The sequence below is a fragment of the Artibeus jamaicensis genome, unplaced genomic scaffold (assembly GCF_021234435.1).
Source record: "Artibeus jamaicensis isolate MK-2021 breed Jamaican fruit bat unplaced genomic scaffold, CSHL_Jam_final contig_718, whole genome shotgun sequence".
In the NCBI taxonomy this organism is placed as follows: domain Eukaryota; kingdom Metazoa; phylum Chordata; class Mammalia; order Chiroptera; family Phyllostomidae; genus Artibeus; species Artibeus jamaicensis.
Window position 1 is genome coordinate 2,394,790 of NW_026521936.1, and position 18,588 is coordinate 2,413,377.

Sequence of the window (18,588 nt, forward strand, 5' to 3'; positions counted from 1 at the left end):
CAAGGTGTTTACTCAAGAGAAATTAAAAGAAGGTCCACAAAAGACCTATACAAGGGATCACAGCAGCTTTAGTAATAACAGCCCCAAACTGCAAACAGCCAGGTGTCCATCAACAGGTAAATGAATAAAAACAGTACACCCATACAATAGAATACTACTCAGAATGTTTTTTTAAAAGTATTAACACAAGCGACATAAGAAAATCTTAAAACACAATGGATGAAAGAAGCTAATCATAAAAGAGGATATACTGTGTAATTCCATTTATATGAAATTCTTGAACAGGAAAAATCTAAGGGGAATTTGAGAGGGGAGGACTGTGAAGGAGCATAAAAGAACTTTCAGATTATAGCAATGTCTATCCTGATTGAGGTGATGGTTATACAGGTACATACGTTTGTCAAAAACTCTTCAAACTGTATCCTTCAAATGTGTATATTTTATTGTACAGGGTCTGTCAGAAGTAACACCTACTTGGAATGTGGTTGGTACAGTAATAATATGGGTGTGATAACTTATAGTTTTAATTTGAACATTTTACCTATAATGTTATATGGTGTGCTTGAGCATGATATTGTTACGTTACAGAATTACATGCTTATGATTTTGGAATAAAAAGGGGCATTATTTGTGCCAAACTTGTAAGTAAAAATTACACTTCAATAAAGCTGTTTTTTAATTAAAAAATAGATATCCTTCTAGAAAGCAATCTGACATCAATTAAAACTTGAAATGTGCATCCCCAGTGGAGAGTTGTCACACAAATATTCAGATACGTGTTCACTTCTCTTTTCACTTCTCTTTTGAGGAGAGGACACCAGGTCCATCAGAGGGTGACACACTCATAAAAACTGAAATAGTACATATTCTGCTCACAACACAGCCTGGTAGCTTAGAGCAGGGAGCAGCAAATTTTTTCTACAAAGGGCCACATGAACGATACTTGAGGATGGTGTGGTAGACCACATCCACTCTCCTTGTATATTCTTTTTGGGATGTTTTGTTGTTGTTTTACAACTCTTTTAAGAAAGGCTAAAATCACTGGCAGCTAGTGGACCTTACCGCACCCCCTGGGGGGGGGAGGTTAAGATCAGGGCTTTGAAACCAAAGTGCCTGAAGTCAAAGCCTTAGTCTAACATTAGCTGTTCCCCAATCTCTCAATCTCCTGTTATTTACAGTATCTAAATAAATTAATGCACTTAAAATAATGCCAAGCACACAGCAAGCCCTAACAAAATATCAGCTATTTATAATGAAATAGAGCTCTCTGTATTGACCTTTAAAAAAAGTTGTTTTAGAACTAAATAACTTAATCCAATTTTTGTAAAATATATGTATAATTCATATGAATACACCGGAAAATTTAGGGAAAATATACACCAAATTGTTATGGGTAGGGAATGGGATTACAGAAATCAAAAGGCTTTCACTTTATAAATGCCTAAACCGAACACATAAGACTTGTATTTAACGGAGACATTTCTTAATAAACAAATAGATAAAGCATTTGTAACACCACTTTCTTGATTTACTGGCCCTAAGCACATATTTAAACTTGAGGAGTGTTTAGTTCCGTTAATGAGAATACACATCAACTCATAAAACAATACTGGCACAGTAACTAAAAACAATTTATCAAACACTTTGTCCGAAGTGTAGTGCTAAAGGTTTCACACGTAGTAATTCATTTAATCCTCTCAACATCCTTTTTGGATTGAATACTGTCTGTCATTATGATTAATTTATGGACAGGGAAACTTAGACATCAAGGACAACTTACCTAGGCTGCAACCTGGCAGCTCAGGAACCGGAACTCAAGCGAAGCAACTCCAAAGACCACACTCTTAAATTACTGTCCTCCCACCCAGGTTGGTGTGGCTCAGCAGGTTGGAGCGTCACCCTGTAAACCAAAATGTCATGGGTTCGATTCCTGGGCTCGATTCCTGGGCAGGGTACATGCCTATCTTGCAGGTTTGATCCCAGTTCAGGGTACCTATGATTTGGGGCATGTATGAGAGACAACCTATCGTTCCTCTCTCACATCAGCGTTTCTCTCTCTCATCAATGTTTCTCTCTCTCTCTCTCTCTCCCCCCACCCCCATTCCTTTCTCTAAAAAATCAACAAGCATGTCCTTGGGTAAAAATATTAAAAAAAAGAAAAAATACTCTCCTCCCCACCAACTCAGAGTGCACACCATTACAGGCTAAGGAAGAGATCCACAATCATCTTTTGCACCAGCTTGCACCTCCCAAAAAACTAGTTATGTACTCTTACATATAACTTTTCTGACTGATTCAAACAAACCAACAGGCCTTGAATCATCTTGGAACCCACGTGACTTTAATCATCCAGGAGATCAGTAGATAACGTGGATAGATAATAGGAAGACAAACAGATTTTAAGTTTGGATCCTGAGTGCAAATTCCTAGCTGGATTATCCTGGGTAAGCTCTTAGCCTCATGACAGCAATTTTCTTATCTGTTCAAGTTTTCAGAGTGAGTTGTTCAACTTTTTTAATTGTAAAATATACATTACATAACATTTATTATTCTAACCATTTTTAAGTCTACAATTCAGTAACATTAAACACATTCAAAATGTTGCCAGCCATCATACTTGTCCAAAACTTTTTCAACATCCCAAACAGAAACTCTGTACCCCAAATGAACACTAACTTCCCGTCCCCCCTTCTCTTAGTCCCTGGTACCCTCTGTTCCACTCTGTCTCTATGAATTGGCCTATTCTATAACTTTTTTCCTTTTGTGTCTGGCTCATTTCACTTATAACGTTTTCAAAATTCATCCTTGTAGCATGTATTAAAATTGCATTCTTTAATGGCTAAATTATATTCCATTGTATGTGTATACCATTCATCTGTTGATGGATACAGGGTAGTTTTTACAAGAATTAAAAATAAAGCATCTGGGCCCTGGCTGGTGTAGCCCAGTGGACTGAGCGTGTGCTGTGAACCAAAGGGTCGCCAGTACAATTCCCAGTCAGGGCACATGCCTGGGTTGCAGGCCAGGCCCCCAGTGGGGGCCATGTGAGAGGCAACCACTCATTGATGTTTCTCTCCTTCCCTTCCCCTCTCTCTAAAAATAAATAAAATATTGGGAGAAATAAATAAATAAAGCATCTGATGTGAATATTACTACAATAAAAATCAAATGAATACAGCATCTGGCAAATATAGGCACTTTAATGTCTTCTTTTCGCTTCCTTTTTGTCATATTTCTTGCACCAAATGTAGAACAGCGGCAAAATATGGAACAGTGCAACCATGTCAGAAACTTATTAGCTATGCCTTTTGAAAGATTATTGGATTTGCTAACCTACATTTATCATATCATTTTCAAAGAAATGATGAGTATTGCAATAAATGATCCATATTTACACTGACTGGCATTATTTCCTTCCATTTTAGCTTCAAAACCTACCTCAAATTAATTACTCCAATAAAGAAATTCATTATAACTAGACACTTTGCAATTAAAAGATTTACTATTCTCAACCATTTTCCCCTCCTTATACTTTTGTACAAGGATCATCAGTATTGTCAAATTAAGCAGAAACTATATGCTAGGTATCCAGATGACTCAAGCTTTTCTCTAGCTGTCCAAAAATACCAAATGTGAATACCAACAGTCACACCTAAAAATATCCACTTTTCAATCACAGATTCATATTAACTATCAGAAACCTTGGAACTTGTTCATCTTGACACAGTTTTTGTTTGTAATTACTGCCTCTCCAAGAGGGAGAAAACACACCTTCTAAGTTCCTCAGAACACAAATATTAATATAGCCTCTTTCCTTTGTGAGTTTCTTTGTCAAATTATTTCTCTACATTTCTTATTTTCTTCATTTATTCAACTATTAAGCCCCAATTCTCTAGAAACTACCAGATATATAGAAAAAAAATAAGACACAGCCTCTGCCGTAAGGCACTTAAAGAGCGTAGTAAAGAAGCTGGCCACAGAAACATGTGATCACGCCCAATTTGATACATGCTATAATACAAGTATGAACAAAGCCCTGTGGAACACAAGAGTGCCTGAGAATTCAGGGAAGGCCTCTACAAGGTAAAGGTATCATCTGACCCCGAACCTTCCTCTGAATTCAATGAGCTGTTCCTCTCCACTCACGCTCTCATCCAAACTAGAGATTTCACCTGACCATACAGAATCCTTCATAATTGAAAGAAAACATTTTCATCATTTGTACTGACAGACTTCAAGGCAAATCCATAAATCATTTCTAATTGACCCCAGATTGTGTTAGCTCCTTAGAGAAGTTTTAAGGAAAACTTGGTTTTCCTTTCTTGGTTCTTGGTTTTAGGAACCAATAAACTTGGTTCTTGGTTTTAAGAAGCAAATCAACTTTCTTAATCACTGTTTATTTAGACCAATAGAGAAATCAATTTACATTCCTGGGGAAAGTTCCCTAAAATTTTCAAGTGGTCAACACAAAGATAACGCCTTACATATGCATACAAGGCAGAGCTAGGAAAACAGCATTAGAACTTTTTTTGCCTAACTACACTAAATCACAAGTGAGTTGTTTTGTTTTGTTTAAATCACGGCTAGTTTAACTGCCTAAATAACATTCTCAATTTAATTAGAAATAATGTTTAAGCAATTTTTAAACCAATTCCCCCAAAAGACTTTAGCTCATGGCAAGTATAAAGACAGTAATTATCAAATACAGAATACACAAGAAGGGAAAAATTTTAATTTCTTGGCCTGAAAGAGCCAAATTTCTGCCAAAATCTGTATATCTAGCTCATTTCATAACAATGGACAAAATTATCCGCAGGACTTTTTAATATGTAATTACCGGCAAGTAATCTACATGAAAACATTACGAACAATCCCAGCACTGAGGGTAGCACCTGTAATGTCTGTTCAATTGCATCCAACTCTGTAAAATATACGTAATGAAGACTTTCACACTGCGTTTCTTTGTCTCCGTTTTTATGAAACCCTAAGGTATTAGGTGTACAGTAAATCATCAGACAGAACAATGCAAATCAGAAGAGTGCCTATGGATTCTAAATTCCTTTTCTTTTAATATATTCGCTTTTAACAAAAAAAAAATCAGAATTTAAAATGCATTTTCCTAAGTGTTTCTGGGACTTTAAATATTATGTTCCCTAATACACCTCCAAAAAGAGAACAGGATTCCTTATATCCTGGACTAGAATCCTATCTATTCCTAACTTTAGAGACTATAAAAAGAAAACAAAATATATCTTAAATAGTTTCATTTTCTTGCAAATAAAATGATCAATAAACTAGTCATTTGTTCCACATTTTATTCCTACATATGAAATAGTTGCTAATGCTCATGAAGAGAATCGGAAAATAAACTCCAAAACCCCTCGAAATACAGGTTACATTTAACTGTATCAGCTTTAGTGTTTACTAAAGATTTTTTCAATTGTTTGATGAAATTAAACTCGTGACCTTTGAAACCTAGAAAGTAAACCTTGTAATAAAATATTTTTAAACACCGATGACAGATTTTTATGTCCAAACGAATTTAAATTTTACAGACCCTGTATCATAAACAAAGGAAGTTTAGCTTAACTGTGGACAGCACACATTCAATTTCTTAGGCAACAAACACTTCTGCATCCAATCTTTTCTGACTCACCCAAGCTATTGTTCATGGGAAAACAAGACCAATTAATAGAAAAAACTGCTAACCATACCATCTAAACACACATTTGTCATAAGTATTTTATTTTGATCAACTATTAACTACCATCTCGTCCTCATTCAACTCCCAGGGATTGGGAGGAATACTCGCTAAATGACAGCTGATTTCGTTAGCACCTGTCGCGATTCTCAGATATATCAACTTGGCTAAAACAGCTACTAATTTTTTGTAAGATCATGATTTCTTAGAAAGTGGTAACTCACTAGCCGTGAGTTCACCAAGTTTTCCCAAAATATCGTGCTTCCCGATTCCTCCCGTTTTCGAAAAGTGACCCCCGTGGCACAGACTTGTCCGTGGTTGGAGGAGGTGCACCACGACGCGGGAACTAGACGGGAAGCCCACCAAACGAACAAAACCAAGAAGGAGAACAGCTCGACCCTCCCCTCAAACTTAACAGAAAGCCAGACGGGAAAGCGAAGGCAATCCGGCACCGCCACGGGGTTTTCACGTTGCTCTGGGGGAAATGTCACAGGTGCGGCAATGGGAGTCCGGTCCCCGATGGCCGTCCCGGCCACCGCGGCCCCGCCGACTCGCGCGCCCGAGGGGAGGGGGCGTGGGGTCAAGCCCGCCCACCCGCGCCCGCACGCCCCTCTCCGGCCCGCTGTCAGGCCCCAGTGTCACTGCCCCTTCCTCGCGCCGAGCTCCCCTGAGACACAGTCCGTCCTTTGTCTGAGTGCTCACTCGGCGGCGAGGTCCTACCAACTTGTATGTGTCCCGTCCCACCCGGCGCTCCACACAAAGGAGACTTGGGCAGCCAGCCCGCCCCGAACACCCCAGCAGCCCGGCTCGGCCCCGCGCCTCCGGAGGGGCGGGCATGCGAGAAGACCCCTCCGCACGCCCCCCGCGGCGGCGCCCGCTCCTGCCCCCACCCCGGGTCTACGGAGTCCGGCACTGCCCGCCCGCGGGGTGGCGCTGGCCAGCCCTGACTCACGGCCCCCTTCCGAGGGGCGTCCCCTCACCCCGCCTGCAAAAGCGGCACCCGGGGAGAGCCCGCTGAGGGCGACACCCGGACGGGCAAAGCAGAGACGGGAAGGTCCCGGCGCCGCCGCCGCCGCCGCCTCGCATGTAACTCCACAGCCATGCCGGCCGGCGGGCCGCCCAACAGCGGCGTGTTACCTGAGCCCCAGACCCGCTCCCGCGCGCCGCTCCCGCGCGCTGCCACTACTGCCGCCACCGTCACCGCCGCCGCCGCCGGGGCTCCACCGCCTTCTGCGTCCCAGTGGGTGTCGGACGCTCCCGGACCGAGCGCCAAACCAGGCAGCCCAATCGCCATCGCTTTTATTTGGGCCCCCCCGTCCAACCAAGCGCCGCCCCGATTGGCGGGACGCGAACGGGCTCCCGTCCAATCACAGAACCCGCCGGGCGCCGTGGCGCCGAGCCAGCCCCACCAGAGGCGCCCGCGGGACTCGGCCGGGCTGGGCCGGTGGCGCGCGTGCGCGTGCGCGAGTGTGGGAGCCGAGGGACGCGGCAGCTTGGCCGCAGAGTGGAAGCGCCGCGCAGGCTCTTTGTTCTTTTATTGAAGGCTCGGTGCCTTTCAGGAAGGGCACAGGGAGCGCGCGGACCCCTAAGTGCGGTCCGTGGGCGGAAGGCAGACGGGGAGGGGTGGCGGGAACCGGTCGGAGGGCGGGACGGCGCGCTCTCCGCGCTTGGCGGGAACCGCCGCCTCTGAGTTCCGGGGCCGGAGGGGGGCGGGGCGGGGCCGAACGCCAAGTTTGAACCAGTTCAAAACTCTAGTGTGGTAACGGTTTCAACTGCCGCGCGCTTTTCCCCGCGCGCGGAGCCGAGGCCCGGGCCGGCCGGAGGGAGGCTCTCTGGGGTCCCCCGCGCGTCTCTAGCGAGGAGCTGCGACCATCCCGCGCTCAGGCGGGCTCGATGCGCCCCTACCCGAGCCGTGCGCACTACCCGGCACTTTTGTGGGCTGCTGCCCCTTTGGCCGGTTCGCGATCCCCCTGGCCCGCTGTTGGAGCCCGCGGTGCCCATCGCCTTAGAAACCTGGGCAAGGGCGACGTTACAGTTGGTTCAAATTCCTCACTCACAGCGCCTTGTTGAGATCCTTCCACTGTTTGCAATTCCAAGCACGTGTCCACGTTAAAAATCATTTATCCAGAATAAGTGTGGTTCACTGGCCTCATGGTAACTAATGCCCATGGAAAGTGTTAAGATGGTTGCAAGTTTTCAATTACTTAGAAGTGATATTGGGGTGAAGTCTCAACAGAGGAATTAAGACTATTCCTCGTAGGATGCAGTCTCCCTTTTTGTCTAATCTGGCACTGATGTTAAGGTTATTCCGGCTTTATATTTAATAGGATGCAGCTGCAGGGCAAAAGAACCGCTCACCCATGAAACCTGGGATCCCACATTGAGAGTTGAGACTGGGGAAAACATGGTCAACGAACTGCTGCGTTAAAAGCTTACAGAAATCCCGTTTTTTATATTTTAATTACATTTTTAAATGAGTTTTTAATAAACTACAATTCATTTGATGTAGCCCATAATTTCCCCACCTGTCCGAATTCGCCATTCCATTCCACACACAAACTACAACAAATTCAACATCGAAAATGGATGTGGAGGAAAATCAAAACGTAGATTAAAAACAATCATGTGCCCAAATAAAAGCACAGCTATGAATAAATGATATGAATACGAAAACAGATTATGCATCTGAGACATGACTATAAAATAATGTGACAACAATCACCAATACCTTCATATTCCACAGTAAAAGATTTCCACCTACACCAGTAGTTAACGCTTCATTTTTAACCAGCGATTTAAACCTCCAAAGTCAACTGCCTATCCCTAAGTTGCTTCTCAAATTGCTGATTTTTATCTGTTCTTTATATTACATATTAAAACAACCTGGGCATCTTTTAAAAAGAAAAATCAAAGAAATTACCAGGAATTATCAGAAAGCAATACCTAAACAAATCCGGCAGAGTGTGAAACATCATGAATTGCTAAGGCATTTAGAATCACAGAATGATGTGGGATCAAGATGTCCCCCAAAAAAACTCTTGGAAAAGGAAATTTTACTGGCCCTTGAAGAAAGAAAGCATGAGATGTAGGTTGAGTGGGCAGGGAGGACACTTGAGATGGGAACAAACGTCTTCAAAGACTGGTTGCACTTAGTACCACTAACGCTGAGAGTTCCAGTTGGAAAAGGGTATACTAGGGATAATACAATAAATATAATGTGTATAATGTACATGCTTACTATAACATGAAGGCTGAGCTGCAGCAGGAAGTAGGGGTGCCAGATCAAAACAAAACTGTTCTAATGCGGTGGTGCCACTGCAATAGTTAAGCAAGCTATTTTATGGCAGGAAAAAAGGATAATGTAAAAATAATTGTAAAAGGACTTTATTGTACATGGAGGACATACGGTATCTTGTAGCTCTGTTTTGTATATTGACAAAGGAAAGTTGGGAGGGAGAAATATAGTTGACCCTTGAACAATATGGGAGTTAAGGGCGCCAACACTCTCTCTCTCTCTCTCTCTCTCTCTCTCTCACACACACACACACACACACACTAAATCCGTGTTGTGGACGGAAAAGAGGCCACAGGCTAACCCTCACAAACTCAGGGGAGGCCTGCATAGCAGGCCTTACAAACCCAGAGACTTACAGGAACAAGGTAGGATGGTCTGAAATAAAAAGTTGCTAACTAAAAGCAAGCCATGAGGGGTAGTTGTGTCTTAGGCGAGTATCGTCCTTGACAAAGGTGAATCTTTACCTTGTCTGAGCCTATTGTCTTATCTATGATAACAAACCTTTGGAATGTCAGAGTATAATACACCTTTGGAATGTCAGAGTAAATCCCTTTTTCCAGACCCTCCAGGGCACAAAGCTCCCGGTAGACCACAAGACCTCAGAACCCCTCAGTTATCTTGCTCAGCCACGCACCGTTTCTGAGTGCTGTAAATGGTAACTGTTAACGATCTTGTACCCACCAGTATAAAAGAAGAATGTGTCTGTCCATTTTACTTTGTATCCATCTCAGAGATTTCCCCATTTTGCTTTCTCCTGCCTCCCTAATCTACCATCAGTGGATTTCATGGAACCCCCTTATGTCTTCCCCTTTGATTCTGACATATAAAATAAGTGGTAAAAAGTAGCATAGACGGTAGGTAGAAAATAGACAGGGGGGAGGGCAAGAATAGTACAGGAAATATATAGAATCTAAAGAACTGGTGACACATGGACATAAACTAAAGGGGGGGATGGTGGGGGAGGGGTGTGCAGGGTGGAAGGGAATGAAGGGGGAAATGGGACAACTAATGGCATAATCAATAAAATATATTTTAAAATAAATAAGTGGTAAAACTGCCATTTTCTAGAGCATTTTCCTGATTTGTTGAGATTTTACTTGCTGGCAAGTGTCATCAGTTTGGTTCAAATAAACTCATAAAATTTGGTGCAGCTTAGAATATTTCTTATGTCAACAACATAAAAATTTTGACCCAAAAACTTAACCTAGTAGCCTACTGTTGACTGGAAGCCTTACTAATAACATAGTTGATTAACACATATTTTATATGTGTTATGTTATATGGACATATGCATGTATGTTATTGTATTACATACTGTGTTCCTACAATAAAATAATCTAGAAAGACGTTACTAAGGGAATCATAAAGTTCATCCTAGTATTTTCTAATCATTGCAAATCTCCAAAATAATATTCAATATATTTATTGAGAAAAAAAACACCCTGACCAGGTGGCTCAGTTGGTTGGAGCCTCGTCCTGGACAACTAAAGGTGGCTGTTGGATTTCCAGTCAGGGCACCTACCTAGACTTTGGGTTGTTAACTGGTTGGGGTGAGCACTGGATGGAAGCAACTGATCTCTCTCTCTCTCTCTTTCTCTCTTCCACTCTCTAAAAATTCAACAAACATATCCCTGGGTGAGGCTTACCTAAATAAATACGAACAAAGAAAGAAACACACACACATATACCTATAACTGGCCCAGCATAGTTGAAACATTTGTTGTTCGAGAGTCCATTATATTTCGTTTTCCACACTAAGAAAACTCCTTTGAAGACTTCCAGGCAGGGAAGGCAAGCCCACGTGTGTGAGCGAGTGTGACTGTGTGCACACATGTGTTGTGGGCCTGCCTGGGGAACTCCAGTGCTCCCATGCTAGTTACCAAAGGGGCCTGGATGAAGCAGCCAGCCAGGCAGAACACAAAGACAGCCAGGCTGAACACAAAGGTACAGGTGAGCGTGATGAGAGTCACCAGGCTTTTCCATTTCTGTGTAAAGATGCTCAGGTCACAGTGATGACACTGAGAATGGTAGGCCACTCTGTCCTCTGTCGCAGACAGAGATTCCCTAGTACAGAGAAAGGACAAAACCAAAAACACAGTTCAACTCAGAAGTCAGGATGCAGCTACACCTTATGCACAGTCTCAGGCCCAGGGTCTCCCACTGTTCACACTCCACAATATGCCCCCCGGGTTTTCCTGGGATAGCAGGAGAAAGTCAAGTGCAAAGTTCAGACTATCGGCACCCCAGACCTTCTCTCTCGACCCCCTGAATAGGACTGACTTCTCACATGTTGGAAATCGCTCTGCCTGGTTTCAGGAATTGTAACTGCCTCCCATGGCTAAGGATGAGTGAGCAACCTCTGGAATGGGAGCCACAAAGGAGACAAAGCTTGTCCCCTGCCCCCACGGCTTGGTCAGTTAGTCTATGATGGGTATGACCCCTCAGAGGAGGGGCAACCCAAGACAGACACAATCACTTTGGAGGTCTTCATGAAAGGACTTGGGGGGGGGGCCTGCAACAAAGAGGGAGTGGTGGACCCTCACCCCCTCAGCTATTCCGACATAGCCGGAGTCCCCAGTTCCATCTGGGAGAAGCACTGCCTGGCTCTAATCCACTTAAGCTTCAAAGCCTTTGATGGGGAAGGCGGTACAGTCCTGTGCTGGAAAGGGCGGGTTCCCCAGGCAATCAGGCCTAAGAAAGAATTTGTAAAATCCTGTGAAACCTGCTTTGTTTAGAATGCTCTCATTGAAATGATAAGGGCCCAAGCAAGAAGTTTGTTCCTCAAAGTTTTATGGCTCTTTAGCTATCTGACTAAAGAGCCTGACTGGGAATAAGCCCTCATAGTTCTTTGAATGCTATCTATTGTTTGATCCTTACCTGTATTCTTGTGCAAACGAACCCAATAAAAGCCCCTTGAGGAAGAGGCTCTTGGCCCTTCTCCTTGGAGAGATCAGCCACCTCTCCTCCCCAAGCAGATCACGTCTTGATAGTTTCACTTCCATCCCTGGAGGTCAGGGGCACTTTGCGGGCAGTTGCCCCCATACTCATTCATTTATTCTCACGTTCAACAAGTATTTATGGGGCAGTTACTAAGTGACTAATCTAGGAGCTGGGAATACAATGTGAGCAAAAGAAAAATCCCTGCGTTGGTGGAGCTGAGTTTTTCAGCAGAGAGAAACAAATAATAAACAAATCATATTGCATATGAGATAGTGATAAATAAAATGGGGGAAAAAAACATAGCATGGAAGGAGGGAATGCTTGCTGTCATTTTAAAATCACTTTGTCAGGGGAGGCCTCCCTGAGATAGTGCCACTTGAAGAAAAACTTGAAGGAGGCAACAAGAATATTCTAAGCACAGAGAACAAACAGCAACTGCCTGGGCCTGGCGTGGGAGCCTGCCCGGGCGTTCTAGAAACGGGGGAGGGGGGGGGAGATGAGGCCAAGAGGTGAGAGGATTTCAAGGGATCTGATAGTTCAGACAAGAGCGTTCTCGCTGCTGCGTTGAGAGCAGCGGAAGTGGGGAAGAGGCCCAATCAGAAGACAGCTACAAGTCTATCGTCATCATGCACGCAGGAAATGACGGCAGTGGGGAACCAAACTGGCAGTCAGGGAGCTGGGGGAGGGAAATCCTCACAATATGGATCTATGTGGAGGTATGGGGAATAGGATTTGCCGAAAGACTGGATGTCAGATGCAAAAAAGAAGTTGAAAACAAGCTGGTGGGTGCGCAAGTGGGTCAGAACAGAGCTGGAGGCTGCGGGGGCTGTGGGGATGGAGGTTTGGGGATCAGAGGTGACTTCGGGACACAATAAGTTTGAGATGCCTGTTTTCAATCAAATAGAGATGTTAAGGTGGTAAGTTATTGTTGGAAGAAAAACGTATCTTCTAGCCCTGGCTGGGGTGGCTCAGTGGATTGAGTGCTGGTCTGCAAACCAAAGGGTCATTGGTTTGATTCCCAGTCATGGCACAAGCCTGGGTTGCAGGCAAGGTCCCCTATAGGGGGTGTGTGAGAGGCAATCACACACTCATGTTTGTCTTCCTCTCTTTCTCCCTCCTTTTTCCCTCTCTCTAAAACTGAATAAATAAAATCTTTAAAAGGACTTCCGCCAGGATGGAGGTGTAGGTGGAAACACTGTACCTTCTTGCACAACCAAGTTTAAACACAACAAGTTTTAGCAACAAAAACACAGCCAAACCACAGAAAATTGAACTATACGGAAGTCTGACAACAATAAACCTTTCAGCCAAACCGGTAAGAGGAGCTAAGCCAGCAGCGGAGCGGGGTCAGGCAGGAAAGATCCACCGAATCAATCCAGGCACACGACCCAGGCGCTCAGGCAGCCATGGGCAGACCCCAGGTGTGGAGTAGCAGCGGGCCGACTGACTGAGGGCGCAAGGCGGCAGGCTGACCGCAGTCACACATTCTCGAGCAGATAAACCAGAGAAGGAGAGAGCAGTGAGACAGACCGCGCAGGCCCCAGCAATGGGAAGGAGCAGAGGGGACCACTATTGCCCTCCTTTGACCCTGCCCCCACATACAGTGTCACAACCTAGGTACTGGGTCACCCTGCCCTGGTGAACACCTAAGGCTCCATTCCTCATACTTAATGGACACGAACAGACCAAAACATGGCTCAAGAAGAACTCAAAGCCCCAGAGTCCATAAATCTAAGCAATGAAGAAATAGCCAAACTTTCAGATGCACAGTTCAAAACACTGGTGATCAGGATGCTCACAGAACTGGTTGATTTTAGTCACAAATTAGAGGAACATATGAAGGCTAACTAATTGAAATGAAGGGAAATGCACAGGAAACCAATAGTAATGGAAAGGAAACTGGGACTCAAATCAATGGATTGGACCAGAAGGAGGGAAAAAAATGACCAAACAGAAAAGAATGTAGAAACAAGAATTCAAAAAAAATGAGGAGAGGCTTAGGAACCTCCAGGACATCTTTAAACACCCCAACATCTGAATTATAGGGGTACCAGAAGGGGAAGAAGAACAGTCATGAGTGGAAAACTTATTTGAACAAATAATAAAGGAGAACTTCCCCAATCTGGCAAAGGAAATAGACTTCCAGGAAATCCAGGAAGCTCAGAGAGTCCCAAAGAAGTTGACCCAAGAAGAAACACACCAAGGCACATCATAATTACATTAGCCAAGATTCAAATGAAGGAGAGAATCCTAGAAGCAGCAAGCGATAAGGGGACAGTCACCTACAAAGGAGTTCCCATCAGACTGTCAGCAGATTTCTCAAAAGAGACCTTACAGGCAAGAAGGGGCTGAAAAGAAGTATTCCAAGTCATGAAATCCAAAGACGTACATCCAAGATTGCTCTATCCAGCAAAGCTTTCGTTTACAATGGAAGGGCAGATAAAGTGCTTCTCAGATAAGATCAAATTCAAGAAGTTCATCATCACCAAGCCCTTATTATATGAAATGTTAAAGGGACTTATCTAAGAAAAAGAAGATAAAAAAGATGAACAGTGAAAAGACAGCAAACTCACAGTTATTAACAACCACACCAGAAACAAAAGCAAACTAAGAGGACAGCTAGATCAGGAACAGAACCATAGAAATGAAGATCACATGGAGGGTTAGCAACAGGGGAGTGGGAGAAGGAGAAGGGGGGAGAAGGTACAGAAAATAAGTAGCATAGACAGTAGGTAGAAAATAGATGGGGGGAGGGCAAGAATAGTAGGGGAAATATAGAATCTAAAGTACTTGAGACACGTGGTCATAAACTAAAGGGGGGAATGGTGGGGGAGGGGTATACAGGGTGGAGGGGAATGAAAGGGGGAAATAGAACAACTGTAATGGCATAATCAATAAAATATAAATATATATATAAATTAAAATTTAAAAAAAACTTGTCCTCTACCAATTTAGGCCCTCATTATCATTATTGGGTCCTGCAAATTCACTGATGAGAGAAAAGTTTAATACGGCTACAGGAGTGATTACCCAGAGTAACTCTCCGAACAGCTAGAGATAAAGATTTACACATCAGTTTAATAAAGACCAGAGGAAGGGTTTTGAGGCTTCAAAGGATGGAAGGTTCTGAAGAGGCTTGTTTAAACAATGTTTTTGAGGAGAGTGGGGAGGGAGAAGGATACACCCAGTACCCAAGGTCCATCAGGCACCTCCTTGACTGGAGACAGGGCGCGACCGACCCTCCTAAAGCTCGGCTTCACTCAGACCCGGGAAGTTCTTTCAGTATCTGTTGCAGCTCAGAGGTTTCTCCTCTGAAGTATTTGTTCCACCACTTCTAGTATAAAGAAATCACTGTATTACACAGGTCTGGAGTCCAGGGAGAGGCTGTGACCAAGAGTCGTCAGCATATAAGTGGTATTTAAAACCAGGGGGAGGAGTATAGACAGGAAGTTCAAGGTACCCGAACAGGGAAAAATCGTGGCGGTGAGGAGAAACCGCTAAAGATGGGGGAGCACTGGCCGGAGTAGGAAAGCTGGTATCCTGGCAGCCGAGGGAAGAAAGCGTTTCAAAGAGGAAAGAGTAACTGTTGCATGAAGTGCAAACAGGGCCAGCAAGGTGTCCGAGACTCGCCCCTTGGATTTAGCAACATGAAGGTCACTGGTGATGTTACGGGAAATGAAGCGACCAGACACCGAGGGATTCTGGAGTACGAGGTTTATTCCTTTTTACGTGCACGAGCCCAGAGGAGTCAGTCTCCAAATTCTGAGCCCAGAACAAAGGATTCTTGGGGAATATATAGATTAGGGGTCTTCCTATCTACGTGGCGAAGCAGGATACAGAAGCAGAATGCGGTAATTAGTTCTATCTACGGGGCAGACGCAGAGTTCAAAGGCTAAATGTGAAAATTGGTTCTATCTGCGGGGGTGCTAGCCCTAGTCCTAGTGACTATCCGGCTATCTGCTTTACCTGCTCTTCCTAGACGGCCTTATTGTTCTCCTATGGCGCCTGGGGTCTTGGGTGAGCAAAGGTCTCCTGGGACCTCTCCGTTCATCTTCAGTCCTCACTGTCCGGCCACCCGCCCTCCCAGACCACCCCATCATTCTCTCTAGGGCGCCTGGGGTCTGGGCAAATAAAGGTTAAACAGAGGTTTTTCAAAGTTTCCCATATCAGTGACTTCGCTGAAATAGTTTCGGTGGCCTTGCTGGCGTGGATTCCATAGTGAAGTAGAGTTGATGATTGGACAGAGCATCTGTTACAGACAACTCTGTCAAGGGTTTTGCTAAAAAGGGAGAGAAAATACAGCTGGAAGGGTAAGTGGGATCAAGAGAAAGATTTTAAGAGACATAACACACCCTTTGGTCCGCTGATGACAGACCCATGCAATGGGGATGGGGAAAGAGATGAGTCAGGAAGAGGAATATACTGCCAAAGCCACATCCTTGAGTGTGTTAGAAGGAAGCGATTCACACGTTGAGCAGGTAAAAGGAGACAGAGGATGCTGCCTTGCTGAGAGGGTGACCGGGACAGAGGCAGTGTTTGGACAGGAATGCGGGCACAGGGGAAGATCTGACGGAGGTTCACGTCTGATTGCGCAGACACCTGTCGGAAATCACCCGACCGAGAACGGCAGTGTCCACATGAGTGCCGTTTGGTTGGGGCGAAAAAAATGCCTAGACCGTCATATTGCTATCAACTCCCCCTTCTCAGTCGTAAAAGAATTTCTCAGGACCGGCAGAGATACAAAGCTGGTGGTTTTGGTTTTAGGTACACGGAATACAGAGCCGAAGTGAAAAATCTAAAAGATTTTTAGAGCACCCTTGAAGAGCCACTAGGCTATAAAATCCAGGTAAGAAGTTTGAGCTCGTCGAACGTAGTTCGTATGTTACCTATGTCACATCACATAAACATTCAGGATTCAGATTGGCCTGGTCCTTTTTAGAATAAGGTTCAAATAGTCACACTGTAGAAAGCCAGAGGCAAGTGCGGGTGGGCTACCTCAAAAACGTTCCCAATTATCACCACCCCCCGCTATTCCCACCTTTGTGTAATCCTCCCCCCAACACCCTGAGTGTGCCCTGGACCAGGTGATTTGCTTCACACTAACAGAATGTGGCTGCAAGCATAAAGGGAGGTCACTTCTGAAATTCTGGATGAAACAAGCTATCACGCCAGTTTTCTGTCTCACCCTTCAGCCACCCTGAATTCTGGACACCCTGTATTTTCCCAGACACAGCTCAGCTGAACCAATTCACACTCAGACTTTTAAAAGAGAAATGTGATAAAGTCAAGTGAATAGACTAAAACAGATTTAAACAATTAGGCTAGAAATTAACTGGGAGTTTTAAAGAGAGTCAAGTGTGAGCTGAGGAACGCTTAGCCAAAATGTGGTTATACATGATTCCTGGGCAGAATATCATTTTACAGAGGTGACCCTTGTCCCATAAAGGACTACCGAGGATTTGGGGAAGCTGAGGACTGATGAATCTTCCCACAGTTATGACAAGAGAGAGGATCAATGACTAAAATATATTGTGAACTAGAGAACATGGTTTTAGGGAGAGAATTGAAAAGGAAGAAAATGAAACTGATCCCCTGGTTGTGGTCATAGATACTACCTACCCATCTCCCACAAAGTACTAGAATTAATGAGTGAAGCTGGCAAGGTCACTGGATTTAAGGCTAGTTTACAAAAATCCATGGTATATACCAACAATAAACAAAGACAAAATTAGAGTTTGAAAGTGAAGTCATTTACGTTTTGGAAAATATCATATAGGTAAGGAAGAGATTCGATGAAAAATGTGTAAGACCTAAGTGCCAAATATTATAAAACAGTATTGAGGGAAATTACAAAAGGCCTAAGTAAAGAGAAGACATGTCTTCATCATTTAGATTAGAAGATGGAGTTAGCACAATGCCAGTCAAAACCCCAGCAGGGTTTACGGACGTGAGCGCGTGTGTGCAGTTACGTGGGTATGAAAATTGACAAGGTGATTCTGTGAAAAGAGGCCACATAGGAAACCTGAGCAGCTCGGGGGAGGCCTGCGTGGCAGCCTTACCAACTCTGAGACCTCAACTGCAAAAGAACGTCTGAAATGAAAACTTAATGAACTAACTGCAGCTCCCTGGGGGCAGTCCTCGTCCTAGGCCAGAATCTTCCCGACAAAAGTCGACCTTTGCCTTGATTGAGCCCGTCTATTGTCTGCTTGATCCCATGAGAACAGACCTTTGGAATCTCCAGCGAACTTCCCTTTCTCCGCAAGCCCTCTCATTGTTATTGTTACCATGTTAATTGTCCACTGTTAAACTCCTTGTACCCACCTGCACCACAGAAGACTGTGTCTACCATTTTACCTTTTTATTTAAGTCCAAAGTTCTCCCCCACTTTGCTTTCTCCTGCCTCCCATGTCTCCCCAGTGGATTTCACGTAACCCCCTTACGTCTTCTTTTGATTGTGACATATAAAATAGAGCGCAAATCTGCCATTTTCCAGAGCATTTTCTCAGTCTGGGCAGATTTTTGCTTCCTGGCAATTGTCGTCAGTTTGGCTCAAATAAGCTCACAGAAATTCTCCACAGGTTTCTTACATTGACAAGTCTGAAATGTACGTAAAGTACGAAAGGCCAAGAAGGGCCGAGACAAACTTGAAAGA

General features: G+C 44.2%; 1 protein-coding gene across 5 annotated transcripts in view; it reads right to left on the reverse strand.

Annotated features, from left to right (window-relative positions):
- EZH2 (enhancer of zeste 2 polycomb repressive complex 2 subunit) overlaps positions 1–6,982 on the reverse strand; it is a 72,771-nt gene extending 65,789 nt beyond the window's left edge. For all 5 annotated transcript variants that reach the window (XM_053671860.1, XM_053671862.1, XM_053671861.1 and 2 more), the window contains exon 1: positions 6,839–6,982. The gene's annotated coding sequence lies outside the window, so the exon portion shown is untranslated. The remainder of the gene's footprint in view (positions 1–6,838) is intronic.
- Positions 6,983–18,588: the final 11,606 nt, after the last annotated feature.